We start from the raw sequence: 18,180 nt of genomic DNA on the forward strand, positions 1-18,180 counted from the left end.
TGCACCAGGTTGGGCTGTTAGAAAATAGCCCATGTTGGGGCTCATTTTCAAGCACTTAGACTTACAAAGCTCCATAGGTTGCTATGTAACTTTGTAAGTCTAAGGGGCTTTTTTACTACGGCTTGCCGAAAAATGGCCTGCACTGGTGTAGGCGCGTGTGTTGGATGCGTGCACCTGCAAAAAAAAGCCTTTTTTTGTGTGGCCGAAAATGGACGTGTGGCAAAATTAAAATGAGCGCACGTCCATTTTGGGCCTCAGGCCTTACCGCCACCCATTGACTTAGCGGTGTTAACCGGGCAGTAATCGTCAGCACGCGTACACTGCCAATTACTGCCCAGTTTGCACCACGCAGTAGAAAATAGAAAATATTTTCTGCCGCGCAATTTGGACACACATCAAAAATGGAATTATCACCCGGGGCACGCAGTAGCCAGGTGGTAGTTCTGATTTGACGCGCGTTTGGTCGTGCATTGGCGCCTGTGTGCCTTAGTAAAAGGGACCCCTAAGAGCTTTGAAAATATACCTCTTGGTATCTTTGAGAACCTTTTATTTAATCTGTGACCTAATACTTCCCTTCTTCTGCTGCTTCATATTTCTAGCTCCATTAGACCAAGCCTGGGTGATGAAACTACAGTGTAGTAAATTAAAAACAAATCGGAGAAAATGTTTCTTCACCCAACACGTAATTAAACTCTGGAATTTGTTGCCGAAGAACGTAGTGAAGGCGGTTAGCTTGGCAGAGTTTAAAAAAGGGGTTGGCCGGTTTCCTAAAGGACAAGTCCATAGACCGCTACTAAATGGACTTGGGAAAAATCCACAATTTCGGGAATAACGTGTATAAAATGTTTGTACATTTGGGAAGCTGCCAGGTGCCCTTGACCTGGATTGGCCGCTGTCGGGGACAGGATGCTGGGCTCGATGGACCTTTGGTCTTTTCCCAGTGTGGCATTACTTATGTACTTATGGCATCATGAACCGTGATTTGCAACAAACCAAGGATTTTCCTCCTGTTTTATACCCCTCCCCCCTCCCCAACATACCTGGGCGTGGCCACTAGAACCTCATTCTGTAACAGGGTGTCTACAGTTAGGTACGATTTGTGAGTGTGTGTTATAGAAATACTAGCACAAACATACCAAAGGGGCCCTTTTACTAAGCCGCTGAGGCGTCTACGTGCACCGAAAGCACGCCAAATTGGAGTTGCCGCCCGGTTACCGCGTGGCCCTTGCATTAGTTTCAATTTGGGCGCACGTCTGAAAAATATATTTTTTTAATTTTCTGGCACGCGTAACGGACGCGCCGAGTGGCGTTTGACGCGTGTAGGTCATTACCGTCCAGATTTTTTACCGCTAGGTGGTCTATTTCTGGCGGTAAGGTCTCGCAGCCAAAATGGACGCGTGGCAATTTTGATTTTGCTGCACGTGCATTTTCGGCAAAAAAAGAAAAAAAAAAGAGGCACTAAAAAATGGATCGGCGCGCACCCGAAACCTGCACCTACACTGCCGCAAGCCATTTTTCAGCACGCCTTTCTAAAAGGACCCCAAAGTGATGTATTTTAGAACAATGTTTTCCTAAGTCGGCTCTGGAGTACCTCCTGGTATTCAGGATGTCCACAATGAATATGCATGAGATTGATTTGCATACACTGCCTCCGTGCTATGCAAATCTCTTTCCGAGTCCAAGAAATGGTGAGGCATCGCACTGTCTGCCAAACACATCTTACTCATCTCGTTTCACGTTTGATCGAAATCGAATGCTGCTGCTGCTTTAAGATGCACAACCTCTTCTGTGCATCCGTTTTCCACGTTCCTTTCCTCTCTCCTTCTCTTTCTTATACGAGGTCCCTGTCTCCTGTTCGTTGACTCTTTTCCCTTCCTCCCTCATTCTCAGACGCGGGAGATTCCATTGTGACGACAGTGTGTACATCTGTCGCCAAAGTGATGAAAACAAATCACAGAGAGAAAAGATTGTATGAAAAGCTAATGGTGATGGTAACATTAGCTTTGGCGTAGCCACAGGTGGGCTTGGGTGGGCCAGGGCCCACCCATTTATGGCTCAGGTCCACCCAACAGTAGCACATGTTTAGTGGTAACTGGTGGGAATCCCAAGCTCCGGCAGCTGAAGGTTTTCCCCTGATGGTAACGAAAACGCTACTCTCCACGACACCGGCACCTGCGCACGCTCAGTTTTCAGTGCATGCCTGCTGCCAAGGCGGAAAGAAGCGTTTTCCCACCAGCTGAGATACTTTTTTTTATGGTGGGGGGGGGGGGGGCAGAACACTTGGTGCCCACCCAATTCTTGCCTAGGCCCACCCAAAATCTGTTGTCTGGCTACGCCCCTGGCTTTACAAAGTACAGAGTGACCAGATAGAGAATGATTGCCAGGTTCTGGTGTTTGTCCGTGTTGTCTGTGGTCGGATTTGTTTCTGGCCTCGTGGCAGGGCGGACCACGGTCTCTCCGTGCCTTTCTTTCATTCACAAATTCGTTTAGAGACAGCCATGATTCACTTTCTGTGGCTCTCGCTCTCGGGCGCTTTCTCTCTCTCTCTCTCCCCCTCCTCGGTCTCTTTTGCACAGACTCTGAACGGCTTTGATTGATTGTCTTCAGCTGTACGGAAAGTCCGGCCAGCCAGCGTACAGAGCTGGTTCCAGCATCAATTCTCGCTTTGAAAAACATGACATTTAAAACCAGCCTTTGGTTTCCCTGCATATGGATCTGATGCTTTGCCTATAAATAGCTTTTTTTTTTTTTGCGTATTTATTTCTGGCATATATGTCTCATTTGGAGTCCACATCCCTTTGACCTCACAGCACCTTTATTTAGTTGACAAGGCAACATATGGATTGCATTTATGGATTATTGTCAGTCCGTCAGTATTAGCGTGGGAAGGGTAATCCTAGTTCCAGGAGAAAATGTAGAGGCCTAAAGCAACTATCCCCATAATTGTATAACAGGGCAGCGGTAGTTAGGTGCCAATTTGCACACCTAAGTTGTAGAATGCGAGCAGTTAACGTGTGTGATTGTTATGCTAGCCATCTGCTTAGTGGTATTCTGTATGCAAAGGAGATGCACCCTGGACATAAAGTACTTAAGTTACAAACTCAAGTGCCACGTTTATACCTGCTATTGACATGGTGTAAATGGACACCTCTAAATGTTGATGGATAAATGCCCATATGTCATAGACGTAAAGCCAAATTCTACATATAACACCTAGAGTTATGCGCATTAAATTGGGAGAGGCAGGGCCGCTGAGAGGGGGGGGGGCAGGGGGACAAAATTCCCCGGGCCTCCAAGGGGGGCCCGGCGCCAGGGTCAGGCCGCCGACGCTGCAGTTCCCAGTCTCACCTGCCTGCCTCCTCGGCTCCGGGCCCCCTGCATTTGAAGCGGCAGTCAGAGATGGCCTCTCTTCAGGCCTTCCCTCCCTGTGTCCCGCCCTCATGGAAACCGGAAGTTACATCAGACGAGGGCGGGACACAGGAAGGGAAGGTCAGAAGAGAGGCGATCTTCGACTGCCGCCTTGAATGCAGGGGGCCTGGAGCCGTGGAGGCAGGTAGGTGAGACCATGGACTGCAGCGGCGGGAGGAGCGAGGGGGGCGGCAGCGGCGGGGGGGGGGGGGGCCGCCTTGCCCCGGACCCAGCCTAGTCTCTCGGCGGCCCTGGGGATAGGAGGAGTGGCCTAATGATTAATGCAGTGGGTTGTGGACCTGGGGAACTGGGTTCAATTCCCACTGCTGCCTAAAGGTCAGCAGTGGGTTGAGATCGTGGGGAACCAGGTTCAATTCCCTCTGCAGCTCCATGTGACCCTGGGCAAGTCACCTAGCCCTCCGTTGCCCCAGGTGCAATATAATACTAGATTGTGAGTCCATTAGGGGCGGTATCTGTACCTGAAAGAGAAAATTGTAAACTGCTTCGGTCTAGGCAGTATATAAATAACTGAAAATAAATAAATTTTACGCGCAGAACTTAATTGAAAAATTAGCCAACCAATTATCAGCACTAATTGGCCCTAATTAATATTTACAGAAATTATATTCTACGTGAATATATCCTTAGGCGCATAACTATTTGGGGGTGTGCCTAGGATATTTTTGGGTGTTTCTAAATTTTACGAGCGTACATAATCACACCTAACTGCAGGCACCTACGACTAGGCCTGAATTGCAGGCGCCTACAGTTATATGCAGTTATGCGCTAAAACACGATTCTATCAAGGGCACACCGCTTAAAGAATTGTGCTAAGGGAGTCTTATTAAGTCGCTTATAAACGCCATTATATGCCTGCGGACGTCTCGGCGTTTACTGCCAGCTGACTTCTATCGCCAGCTAAAAACGCTACCGTGACTTAGTAAAAGACCCCTTAAAACGCGTTAAATTTTCGGTGTCGATTTATACCCCTTGGCACCTCACTACTGGCAACCTTCATAGAACTGGCTCCCATCTGTAAAATTACAGCTCGAACATCCGCGATTTCTTTCTGTACTAGAAGCGTTCTCCGTAAGGTCTGATACTTTTACCACGATAGCAGTCTAGCGAACGTCAATACTTTCTACAGGGAAGGCGAGACTACAGCTTCCAGAATGCAATTGAATAGGGGATTTAAAATCCCAGGAAAGGAGAGTGAAAAAAAGCAGAGAGGTGCTGTTGGTGTTCTAATCTGCTTCTCCCTTCTTTAGTCCTCGGTGCCAGCATGAGGTAGCCAGAAGATGCTGCCGAATGAGACCCCCGGCCCCCTCCTCATTGGCCCCTACTTCAACCCTGCAACATTTGAAAGCTCATCTTCAGTGCTGGATCATTGTTATGCTGGTTTCATAATAATATTATGTATCTCTCCTTCTGGTAATGGCACTTGCCATTACGGCATAATGTAAGCCACATTGAGCCTGCAAAGAGGTGGGAAAATGTGGGATATGAAAGAAAGGAAGGAAGGAAGGAAGGAATAACAGACCTGCGTAGAATCTAGCTATATGGTTGGTTTCTGCTGGGACCACCACAGCTGCTAAAACCCTACACTACAAGTTGGTGAGGAAAATAGTTCGGGGTCCTTTTACTAAGGTGCGCTGAAAAAATGGCCTGCGGTAGTGTAAGCGCGGGATTTGGGCGCGCACAGAATCATTTTTCAGCGCACCTGTAAAAAAAAAAAAAAGGCCTTTTTAAAATTTTTGACGAAAATGGACGCGTGGCAAAATGAAAATTGCCACACGTCCATTTTGGGTCGGAGACCTTACCGCCAGCTGTTGACCTAGCGGTAAAGTCTCAAGCAGTAACCGGGCGGTAATGACCTAGGCGTGCCAAATGCCACTTGGCGCGCGTCTGATACACGAAGCAGAAAATAATTTTTGGCCGCGTGTATTAGACGCGTGGCAAAAATGTAACTGCGTTTTGGTGCTCGTTGGGTGCGCGTAGATGCTTATGCAGCTTAGTAAAAGGGCCCCTTATTGCTTCTGAACTTTAGGTTCCTAACTCTGGAAAGAAATCTACCCCTCGGAGAGTCCGGTGGATTTGAATCTTGGTCTCTTGCATACACTCAGCAAATGTGAAAAGCATAATGGGTAGGAAAGTTGTATGTTGAATCTGGAGGACGGAGGGTACGTCTTCTTTGGGTCTCTGTCGCTCCCTGTGACTCTTTCCTGGCAACAGTTCAGCGGCAGCAAGTCGGAGACAAGACAAAGAGTGCGACTCACTGTGCTGGTTCCAGGGACGTAGCCAGACCTTGCGGTGGGAGGGGGCCAGAGCTTGAGGTGAGGGGGCACATTTTGGTCTGCCGCCGCCCTGCCGCTCCCCACCCACTGCCGCAGCAAATACCTTGGCTGGTGGGTTCCTCAACCCCCGCCAGCTGAAGCGTTGTCCAGCGCCGGTCTCCGCCGCCACGTTGCCTACCCTGCTCTGACTTACCCTCACGTCCTGCACGTTCCTTTTAGTGAAATTGAGCATGCTCAGTTTCACTAAAAGGAGTGTGCCAGACATGAGGGGAAGACAGAGCAGGGCAGGCAACGCGGCGGCGCCCCACTGGACAACGCTTCAGTTAGCGGGGGTAGGGGACTCCCGCCAGCAAAACCAGGGGCCCACAGGAAATTGGGGGGGGGGGGGCCAGGCCCCCGTGACCCCACCTAGCTGCACCACTGGCTAGTTCCCATTTGGAAAGTAGAGTTGTCAGAACAGTGGTACTCACTGGTTATCTGTGTGTTTCTTTATGATTATGAACGTTAATTGTGAACTGCGGTATAGAAGACCTATTAAATGAAATGAAATTCAGCCTTGTATTTTATTGGTCTATTATCATATAAGAACTTTTCCCCCTATTTGGATTGGGTGGGGGTGGGTGGGGGCTGTGTGCTGGAGCAGGCTCTCACAGGCTCTCGAGAGCCGTTTGTTAAGTTTTTAAGAATTTTGGGAGCCGGTTCTCCATGGCTACTTTAACAAATGGATCCCAAAATGTGGGCTTGGGCCCCTCCTGAATTCTCTTTTACTTTGCTGGCGAGAGAGAGCCCCCTGTTAACAATTTACCAGCACACCCCTGGCTGTACAGCTTTGATATTTTCCAAGGGAAAATGCGGCTTCCACTGAATTTCTTCCAGGGCACACCAATAATAAGCATTAAATAAAGGGTGGGGGAGCGCGGTTCCACCTAGAAGTAACTACCTCTTCTGATCACGTCTTGTTTTTTTCTGTTAGGTGCCAGAAAGGGGCACACTTAGTACCCACTCTGTCACAGCTTAAGGGCGCACCTAGGCCACTGTAAAAATATTAGTGCAAAGCTGCATTGGCACGCCAGAAATTAGGCCTATCTACTTACGGCAGGTCAAGGTTGGTGTAAGTGGGCGTGCCTGAGTGTGCCGTGCAGTACTCACAACTGATAGCATCCTCTAAGTTGCGCGCATTGCGTGGAGCACGCCCATGCTCTGTCCACGTGTGTGCCGCCCCAACAGTTAAGCGCATAGGGAGGAATTGTCAAAACGGCACTCAAAAATGGTGGTAAGAGCTATTCTATAGAGGCCACACGTTCTTTTAGTGTGTAGTGCCAGTTCCCGTAACTGGGTGCTAGACTTACGCCTGCTGAAACCTGGTGTAAATGCTGGCACCTAAGTTAGGCACGCTTACCCAGTATTTTGTCACTGTGCGCGTAACTTTTCGAAACGCTTCTGACATGCCCATGCCCCTCCCGTAGCCATGCCCTCTTTTAAGATACACGCTATGGTAGTACGCTGCCAGATGTGCACTCAAATTTTAATGAGTGCCAATTAACATCAGTAATTAGTTGTTGGCACGCAATTATCGATGGTTAAGAGCTCGTTAACCAATTAATTTGCGCAGACATCTTGACACCATATATAGAATCCAGGGGTAAGTGATTTAGATCAGTGGCGTAGCTACGTGGGGCCACAGGGGCCTGAGCCCCCATAGATTTGGCCCTGGACCCCCCGCCGATGACCCTCTTGACCCTCCTCCCGCTGCCAGCCACCCCCCCCCCATCGCCGTGGGCTACCTTTGCTGGCGAGGGACCCCAACCCCCACCAGCCGAGGTCCTCTTCTTCCCGCGCAAGGCTTCGTTCTGTTTCTGAGTCTGCACGTTGTAAGTGCAGGACGTCAGAGTCAGAAACAGAACGAAGCCTTGCGCAGGAAGAAGAGGACCTCGGCTGGTGGGGGTTGGAGTCCCCCGTCAGCAAAGGTAGCCCACGGCGGCGGCAGGGGAGGGTTGGCGGCGGTGGGGGGGGGGCTAAACTGTGCCCTCTCACCTCGGGATCTGGACCCCCCTCCCACCGAAGTCTGGCTACGCCCCTGATTTATATGCACTGTTTATAGAATTATTGGCATTAATCACGCATATGAGCATTAGTACTCTGTAAATCAGGTGCACTGTTGGTTCATAAATTGAGATGCAAGCTTATTGAATTGCTTTTCGGGGTAAGTCCAAGAGGTTGCCATTGGCAGGAAGAAGGTCATTTTTAAAATACTCTTCGTAAGCAACCGTGAGTGTCTTTTAGCGCGTACGTCACTTTTTCCATGGCTTTCTTCAGACGATGGCCACCCTGCTGTCCGCCCCCAACTCCTTTGCTTTCCTTCTTGCTAACATTTTCAACATTTTATTTATTTGACCAGAGAAGCTTTTCCTTCCTTGTCATTCCCTCTCATTAATGCTGCAGTAAAGTGCTTGTGACTGTACTTGAACTCAAGACAGCGCCGGACTGAGATACTGTGGCGAGAAATTCGGTGTGCAGAGCAAGCTAATTGTAATTGGACAGTTTCCGTTACAGAGCAGGAAAGCGGTGGATGTGACCATGAAGTGGGAAGTGGCTACCTGTGTTTTGACTCTTAACTCTGCCTCAGTTGCCCAGGTGGCCATTGGTTCCAAGTATCACGAGCCAGATTTAACGTTCAGATCAAGGACAGATCTAACTGCCTTTACTTGGCGTAAGAGGGAGACACTAAGTCCCTGGATTTTATATATGGCGCCTAAAATTGGGCACTGATCGAAGATGTGTGCCCAGCTAAACTGCTAACGAGCTAATTAGTGCCCGTATTTGAGTCCTAATTGGCATTAATTGGCACCTAATTTGAATTTGCGCACAAATCATGCTAAGCGCTATGCTATAACAATGTGTGTCCAAATCCCATAATGTACAACCCAAAAGGGGGACATGGACATGGGAGGGTGCATGGGTGCAGGCCTAAGTCCCTGTTGCCCAAATTTGGGCATCAAAATGGTCACTCAGTCCTGTCATGGATGCGCATTTTTCAGTGCCTGTTGTAGAATAGCATTCAGCGCCAATTTTTAGGCGTCAGTTTTTGAGTGCCGAATCTAGTACTTTAAGAGCAGTTCTATAATCTAGACACCCTCATTTGCGCATGTGTTAATGCATGTACATGCTTAAAATACTAGTATATACATACGCGTGTATGTGCACATTCCTGCATAAATGCCAACAGGGTGCCTGAGCACTATTCTGCAAATACTCACTTAACTTACGCAGCATGTATTTGCAAGGGGGGGGGGGTGTCACAAGGGTGGAGCCTAGGTGTGACATAGGCGGGGCTTCCACTTAAGTAGGTAACTTAAAGAATACCGTAAGTCAGGGGTCCTGAAATCCAGTCCTCAAGGTCTTCAACTCAGCCTGGTTTTCAGGGTTTCCACAATGAATATGCATGGGATCAATTTGCATGCATTGGAAGCGGTGAATGCATATAGATCTCATATATATTTATTGTGGAAATCTTAAAAACCAGGCTGGGTTGTGGACCTGGAGGACTGGACCCCCTGCTGCAAGTTGTGCATGTCCCTGCACTTATGCCAGCTCTATAGCTGGTGTAAATATTTGGCATGCCGATATTGGGTTATGTTTGCATTCTGTAGTCACAGATTCTGCCAACCTAAGACTTGAAACGGCAGTGTACTGCTCGCAAAATTGCAATTGTAAGCTGCTGTTTTTACCTGAGCTGTTTTTTTTTTTTTGCCTAGCGAAATACTAGTGCTTCGTTGTAACACTGGCACTGTGAATAATACAATATAAGACCTGAATCCACCAGCGTTTTCAGTTATATATTCACAGGTTTGCTGACCCCTGAGGCAGGCTGACATGCTGAAACACGGCCGTGTTGGGTCTTAGATTGGCAGAATCAGTGACTATATTAAAGGTCCTAGAATTCCTCGTATTCTTCTTTGCTGTGTTCGGACCGTCTCCTTTTGTTTTTTCTTCCTGTATTCTATAGCGCAATGTAGGCATAGCGCAATGTAGGCACCTAGGGGCCGATAGTCAGACTGCAGGAGTTAGCCGGGCTGACTGCTGCGGTCAGCGCTGAGTCTGGATAGGTCAGTGCCTGGCCATATCCCATGACCGGCATTGAATATCTGGTTTATTTTTGGCTGGTTTCAACTTAACCGGCCAAGTCAAAATCCAGCGCTGGCCGGTTACATTTAAACTGACCAAAGATAGGTCTGTTATTTTGGCGGCCCAATTCGGTTGTCAAACTTAACTGGCAGTGCTCTGAATATTCGCAGATTGCCAGTTATCCACTACGCTTATCAGAAATATTCAGCGGGAGATAACCAGCTATCTCCCGCTGAATATTCACAAATAATCGGTTAAGCACTGTTTAACCAGCCGGAAGCTTTTTCTGGCCAGTTAAAGAACGCTGAAAATCGGGCAGTCAGGTTGTGTTACAGAACAGGCTCCAACTGTGTGGTCTTGGGTGCCTGAATAGGGGGTACCCAGTTCTAGAATTGCACTGTATATAGCTCCTAGCAGGGGCGTAACCACACCTCGAGGTGGGATGGAGCCAGAGCGCAAAGTGAGGGGGCACATTTTGGTCCGCCTCTCCGCCACCCCCCTCTGCTGCTCCCGCCTTGCCACCCCCACCCACCGCCGCCCACTGCTGCTGCTCACATACCTTGACTGGCGGGGGTCCCCAACCCCCACCAGCTGAAGTACCACCACCACCACTGCACATGCCTTGGCTGGTAGGAGTCCCCAACCCCTGCCAGGTGAAGCGCGTTTTCCAGCGCTGGTCTCTGGCGCCACTTCATTTCCTGCCCTTCTCTCTCTTCCCCTGACGTCAAGTCCGGCATTCTCGTTGTAATGAAATAGAGCATGCGATGTGAGGGAAAGAGGGAGCAGGGCAGGAAATGCGGCAGCGCCGGAAAAACACTGCAGCTAACAGGGGGCACAGATCCAGTTTGGGGGGGCCCCGTGGCCCCCTGTAGGTATGCCACTGCCTCCTAGTATTTCCCCAAATACACCTTCTGTTTTCCTCTGTCAATGAAAGCTTTCTGCTAAATAGAATAACGGGGGCCGATATTCAGACCACGGGAGGGAGGCTGGCTAACTCCCCTGGTTGGTGGTCAGCCCGGATATTCAGTGCCGGGCCATTTGCAGTAGTGACTAGTATTGAATATCTGATTTATCTTTAGCCGATTCAAAGTGAACTGGCATAGTCGATATTCAAAGATAGCCTTTAACTTTAAATCGGCTAAAGATATACCAGCTATTTAAGCAGCCCGATGTGTCTGCTTACAATAGCCGGATATCTGTTTAATATTTGGCGTTAGCCGGCTATCTTGTTTGATTTAGCTGGTTATCTCCTAGTTGCTAACCGAGAACATTCAGCAGGAGATAACCGACTACCCACGCTGAAGATTGACGGACAGTCGGTTAAGTGCCATTTAAAAGGCTTTGAATATTGGGGGGGGGGGGGGGGGGGATGGAGTTTAAGACAGAACAGATAACGTATGTAAGTGATTCCTAAGTGGTATCCATTGTTCTCCTTTTCATTATTGCCAAAACGATCTCATAATCTGTTTCTTTTGTGGGACATAAACCATTTCACCCTTACTATAAGCCAAGCAATTTTTCAAAGACTTGTTCTACTTACAGGTCACCCCCCCCCCCCCCAGAGGATTTTTTTTCTGTATAAAATAATCTGTGGGTTTATTGCTCGTGGCGTTAGCCCAGGGTTACGTTTTGGGAATGGATAGCGAATAGGTTCATGGCAATAAAAGTGACAGCGTACAAGTGTTCAGAAAAACTGGAAATGCTTATTTTGTCTTTGTAATGAAATAAAGAAAATGAATCTTGAACCATCTTTATTTATTCTGATATTAAATAAAACTGCTCCCAGTGCTCGGAATCCTTGTAATGATCTTTCATTGGTATCGAGTTTTTAGGGGAGGAAGAGAGAAATGAAGTTCCTGGGGTCCGGTTTTCCTGGCTTGTTGCCAGGGTGGCCCTTTGGGTTAAGACCTCGCCCAGTGTTTGTTGTTTTAGAAATTCCTCGCATGTAGGGTTTATTGAGTTCCTTTAACGAATGGTCTGGAAATGGTAATTTGTGCAAAGCTACAAGAGATGTGACTCCATTGATCATTTTGATGCTGGTTCCCAGCCTGCGAAGCTAGTACAGGTCCAGGAACACACATTAGGGGCCAGATTCAGAAAACGGCACCCAAAGTTAGGCGCCATTAAGATCCGCACTGAACACCAATTCTATAAAAGTTACTTAGGGGCCCTTTTACTAAGCTTCGTAAGCATCTACGTGTGCCTGACGTGCACCAAAACGGAGTTGCCACCCGACTACCAAGTGGCTCTTGCGGTAATTTCACTTTTGGCGCTCGTCCAATACGCGCAGCTGAAAAATGTTTTTATTTTCTGCCGCGTGTATCGGACGCTCGCCAAGTGGCATGTGGCGCGCATAGGTTATTACCACCTGGTTACTGCATGAGACTTTACTGCTAGGTCAGTGGCTGGCAGTAAGGTCTCGGACCCAAAATGCACGCACGGCAATTTTCATTTTGCCGCATGTCCATTTTTGGCAAAAATTTTAAAAAAGGCCTTTTTTTACAGGTGCGCTGAAAAATGATTCTGTGTACGCCCAAGACCTGTGCCTAGACAACCACAGGCCATTTTTCAGGGCACCTTAGTAAAAGGACCCCTTTACCCTCCATTGTCTCAGGTACAAACTTAGATTGTGAGCCCTCCTGTGACAAGGAAGTACCCAGTGTACCTGAATGTAACTCACCTTGAGATACTACTGGAAAAGGTGTGAGCAAAATCTAAATAAATAAATATATGCAATGTTGCTACTATTGAATATTCTACATGGAATGTTGCCACTTTTTGAGATTCTGGAACGTTGCTACTATTTGAGATTCTAGATGGAATGTTGCTAGTGGAGTGGCCTAGTGGTTAGAGCACCGGTCTTGCAATCCAGGTGCTAGAACTACTGGGGTTCGTGATCAGTTACCCCAAGTCCCATCTCACTCCAGTCCAAAAGTTGGAATTCATTGGAGCCCTGTTGAACACAAAGACAGTTCGAGCTTATCATCCCGTTGCAAGGGCAGACAACCTGTCCCTGGTGTCCACAGCTCGAGCGTCTCAACAGGTCATGGCTCGGCAGATGTTGAGGCTTCTGGGCCACATGGCCTCCACAGTTCATGTGACTTCCATGGCACGCCTACACATGAGATTGGCTCAATGGACCCTAGCTTCCCAGTGGTACCAAGCTGCGAGGAGTCTAGAGGATGTAATCCAACCATCCACCGACTTTCGGAATTCTCTGCAGTGGTGGACGATTCGATCCAATTTGACCTTGGGATGTCCATTCCAAATTCCTCAGCCACAAAAAGTGCTGACGACGGATGCATCCCTCCTGGGGTGGGGAGCTCATGTAGATGGGCTTCACACTCAAGGAGCCTGGTCCTTTCAGGAAAAAGGTCTTCAGATCAATCTCCTGGAATTGTGAGCGATCTGGAATGCTCTAAAGGCTTTCAGAGACCGGCTGTCCAACCAAATCGTATTGATTCAGACAGACAATCAGGTTGCCATGTATTACACCAACAAGCAGGGGGGCACTGAATCTCGCCATCTGTGTCAGGAAGCCGTCCAGATGTGGCTTTGGGCGTGCCGTCACAGCATGTTTCTGCAAGCCACTTATCTGGCAGGCGTAAACAGTCTGGCCGACAGGTTGAGCAGGATAATGCAACTTCACGAGTGGTCACTGAACATGGGCATAGTCCGCAAGATCTTCCGAGCGTGGGGCTGAAACTCAAGCAAGACTGCGGAACCATGATCCTGATTGCACCCTTCTGGCCACGTCAGATTTGGTTCCCTCTTTTTCTGGAGTTGTCCTCCGAAGAATCGTGGAGATTGGAGTGTTTTCCAACCCTCAGAACGAGGGGTCGCTTCTACATCCCAACCTCCTGTCTCTGTCTCTCACGACCTGGATGTTGAGAGCTTAGAATTTGCCGTGGGTCTTTCAGAGGGTGTCTCCTGAGCCTTGCTTCCAGAAAAGATTCCACAAAGAGATGTTACTCTTTCAAATGGAGGAGGTTTGCCGTCTGGTGTGACAGCAGGCCCTAGATCCTCTTTCATGTCCTACACAGACCCTACTTGAATACCTTCTACACTTGTCAGAGTCTGGTCTCAAGACCAACTCCGTAAGGGTTCATCTTAGTGCGATTAGTGCTTATCATCGACGTGTAGAGGGTAAGCCTATCTTTGGACAGCCTTTAGTTGTTCGCTTCATGAGAGGTTTGCTTTTGTCAAAACCCCCGGTCAAACCTCCACCAGTGTCATGGGACCTCAACGTCATTCTCACCCAGTTGATGAACGCTCCTTTGAGCCACTGAATTCCTGCCATCTGAAGTATTTGACCTGGAAGGTCGTTTTCTTGGTGGCTGTTACTTCAGCTGATAGAGTCAGTGAGCTTCAGGCCTTAGTAGTACATGCACCTTATATCAAGTTCCATCACAACAGAGTAGTCCTCTGCATGCACCCTAAGTTCTTGACGAAGGTGGTGTCGGAGTTTCATCTGAACCAGTCTATCATAGTAACATACATACATAACATAGTAGATGATGGCAGAAAAAGACCTGCACGGTCCATCCAGTCTAGTTTTTTGTGTATACCTTACCTTGATTTGTACCTGTCTTTTTCAGGGCACAGACCGTATAAGTCCGCCCAGTACTATCCCCGCCTCCCAACCACCAGCCCCGCCTCCCACCACCGGCTCTGGCACAGACCGTATAAGTCTGCCCAGCACTAGCCACGCCTCCCAACCATCTCTGCCACCTATTCAAGGCTAAGGACACAGTTCTCCCAAGCAATCTTGCCAACATTTTTTTCCTGTCCTCATACCAGCCCTGGCGAAAACAGTTTACATACCTTAGACTGTAAGAGAGCATTGGCCTTTTACATGGAGCGGACAAAGCCCTTCAGACAGTCCGCCCAGTTGTTTGTTTCTTTCAATCCCAACAGGAAGGGAGATGCCATCAGAAAATGCACAATCTCAAATTGGCTATCAAATTGGCTAGCAGATTGCATTTCCTTCACTTATGCCCAAGCTGGGCTGACTCTAGAGGGTCATGTCACGGCTCATAATGTTAGAGCCATGGCTGCGTCAGTGGCTCACTTAAAGTCAGACTCCGTTGAGGAGATTTGCAAGGCTGCAACGTGGTCATCGGTCCACACATTCACATCTCACTACTGCCTTCAGCAGGATACCCGACGCGACAACAGGTAAGTATCTTCGCTATAATTGATGTTAATTGGCACTCATTTGAGTTTACCCACAGATCTGCCCTGTGCCCTAGTCTGTAAAATGCGTGCCTGAATTTTATAGCGTGCAATTTAAAAGTGGGTGTGGCCATGGGAGGGGCAGTCCCAGAAATTAGGTGTGATGTTATAGAAAAGGGTCATTTACACACTCAACTGCCTTTAGTTGTATCCCAAAATTTACACCAGATTTCAGGCGCAAAATCCAAACTAAACTAGTATTCTACAGACAGCGATCCGCACAGGGCACCCTTTGCAGAATACCAGTTTAGTGCAGATATACATATGTAGTATCACATCATACCTTATGCTGTGAGTTTATCTTGGGCACACTGGATGGACCGTACAGGTCTTTATCTGCCATCATTTTTGTATGTTACTATGTTACTCTTTGGGGTGCTACATGGAATGTTGCTACTAATTGGGATTCCGGAATCTTGTAACTCTTTAGGATTCCAGAATCTTCAAAACTTTTAGTACAAAAATAGTGCTGGGCAGACTTTTACGGTCTACGCCCTGATTGTGACTGAATATATATGGATGGGCTTGAGTGTAAATTTTAAGGGGCTTTGACGTTAGCTTCAGAACTTTTAGTACAAGAAGAGTGCTGGGCAGACTTCTACAGTCTGTTCCCTGAGAAAGGCAAGGACAAATCAAACTCAGGTATGCATATAAAGTATCACATACCATGTAAAATGAGTTTATGTTGTTGGGGAGACTGGATGGACTGTTCAGGTCTTTATCTGCCGTCATTTACTATGTTACTCTTTGGGGTTCTACGTGGAATGTTACTACTTAGGGATTCTGGAATCTTGTAACTCTTTAGGATTCCAGAATCTTCTGAACTTTTAGTACAGGAACAGTGCTGGGTAGACTTCTATGGTCTGTGCCCTGAGAAAGGCAAGGACAAATCAAACTGGGGTATACATATAAAGTATCACATACCATGTAAAAAGAGTTTATCTTGTTGGGCAGACTGGATGGACCGTACAGGTCTTTATTTGCTGTCATCTACTATGTTACTATAGTCCATGAGGCCGATATTCAAACCATGGGAGTTAGTTGGTGCTAATGCTGGATATTAAATGCCAGACAGTTTCCAGTGACTGTCATTGAATATCTGGTTTATTTATGCCGGTTTGAAGTTAACCGGCCAAGCTGATATTGGGTGCTGGCCGGTTAAGTTCAATCGCCAAAGATATTGCAGCTATACATGTGTCCAAAAATGGCCCCAAAACATGCTAAAAGCCCCCCCCCCCAAACAAATAAACCGGCAGATACCCAGTTATAGTGCGCGATGTAACCGACTATCCGCTATTTGATGTAGCCGTGTAACCAGGTTGCTAGGCTGTATAGAGAGAGGTGTGACCAGCAGAAGAAAAGAGGTTTTAATGTCCCTATATAAGTCATTGGTGAGGCCCCACCTGGAGTATTGTGTTCAGTTTTGGAGGCTGTATCTTGCTAAGGATGTAAAAAGAATCGAAGCGGTGCAAAGAAAAGCTACGAGAATGGTATGGGATTTGCGTTACAAGACGTATGAGAAGAGACTTGCTGAACTAAACATGTATACTCTGGTGGAAAGGAGAAACAGGGGTGATATGATACAGACGTTCAAATATTTGAAAGGTATTAGTCCGCAAATGAACCTTTTCCGGTGACGGGAAGGCGGTAGAACAGAGGACATGAAATGAAATTGAAGGGGGGCCGACTCAAGAAAAATGTCAGGAAGTATTTTTTCACGGAGAGAGTGGTGGATACTTGGAATGCCATCCCACGGGAGGTGGTGGAGATGAAAACAGTAACGGAATTCAAAAATGCATGGGATAAACATAAAGGAATCCAGTTAAGGAATGGATCCTCAGAAGCTTAGCGGAGATTGGGTGGCAGAGCCGGTGGTGGGAGGTGGGGCTAGTACTGGGCAGACTTCTACCCTGAAATGGCAGATACAAATCAAGGTCAGGTATACACATAAAGTAGCACATAAGAGTTTATCTTGTTGGGCAGACTGGATGGATTGTGCAGGTCTTTCACTGCCGTCATCTACTATGTTACTATGTAACCAGCCAGTTGCTGTTCCTGGCTGGCTAAATGATTTTTGAATATTGAGGGGTGTTAGTTATGTTACAAACTGCGGGCACCGTTTATAAAATTTGCCCCTCCTCCCCTCCTCCAAATCTTTCCGCCTGTCACTTGTCCCCTCAGTTGGATATCGAAATGCAGTTTACTAATACCCTGAGCGCACATTGAGCAATCCAGTGTCTCGGCTCAAACTATGAGCAGTGAAAGAAGAAATATGTGAGGGCTGTTTTATTAATAGTAACTTGTTATTCTGCTTAACTTGTTCACAGCCTCCAAACCAGATGGAAACGAGGGCTTTGATGCACATGCCCTGGTTTCCAGAGTAAGCTCTGGCGTCAGTGCAGTGTGTCCTGAAATGCAAGAAAAAAGGCTTCTCTCACGAGACATAGCGAGGGAAACATCCCCTAGTCCCCCTCCCCCCCCCTAAAAAGCTCCACTTCCAGAATGGATTCCAAGAAAATAATCTCAACAAACTGAGCAACCTTGTTTTCACTCGAACGCCCAGGAAATAAACACAGTTCCCTCTTTGTATGTAAAGTATTGTGATTGCTGTATAAGTTCACTCAGATTTTATTGGAGTAGCTTAATAGATGTGTGACAAGTTTTCTAGAGTTATCTTCACTTCATCAGGTCAGTGAACGAACAGCACAGCTACACCGAGTTGGCTAGACTCGATGCTCGCATGCGCTTTCAGCTCAGTAAAGGGATGGGGGACGGGGTCGGACAGGTTCCCCAATGACAAATTTAAATAAACAGGTCTTTCGCTATGTCTGAAGCTGGATGGGAAATGGAACTGTGAAATAGGTACTGCCCAGGTAAAAAGGTCCTTGATGCAAATTTTGCCATAATAGATTCTAATTATTGCAAAATTGATAGGTTTTTTTTTTTTTTTTTTTTTTTTGAAAGACACTGCTGCTGAAATTCAAATCTTTTTTTGGTTTGGAGGGGATCGTGGTATCTGTTCACTGCTCCTATGCATGAGGTCTAGTGCAAAATTATTCAATAGGCAATAGCTGCATTCCAAGAACAATGATGCATTTCACAAGGTGTTAGTTGCATC

This window comes from Microcaecilia unicolor, chromosome 6 (genome assembly GCF_901765095.1).
Source record: "Microcaecilia unicolor chromosome 6, aMicUni1.1, whole genome shotgun sequence".
Taxonomy (NCBI): domain Eukaryota; kingdom Metazoa; phylum Chordata; class Amphibia; order Gymnophiona; family Siphonopidae; genus Microcaecilia; species Microcaecilia unicolor.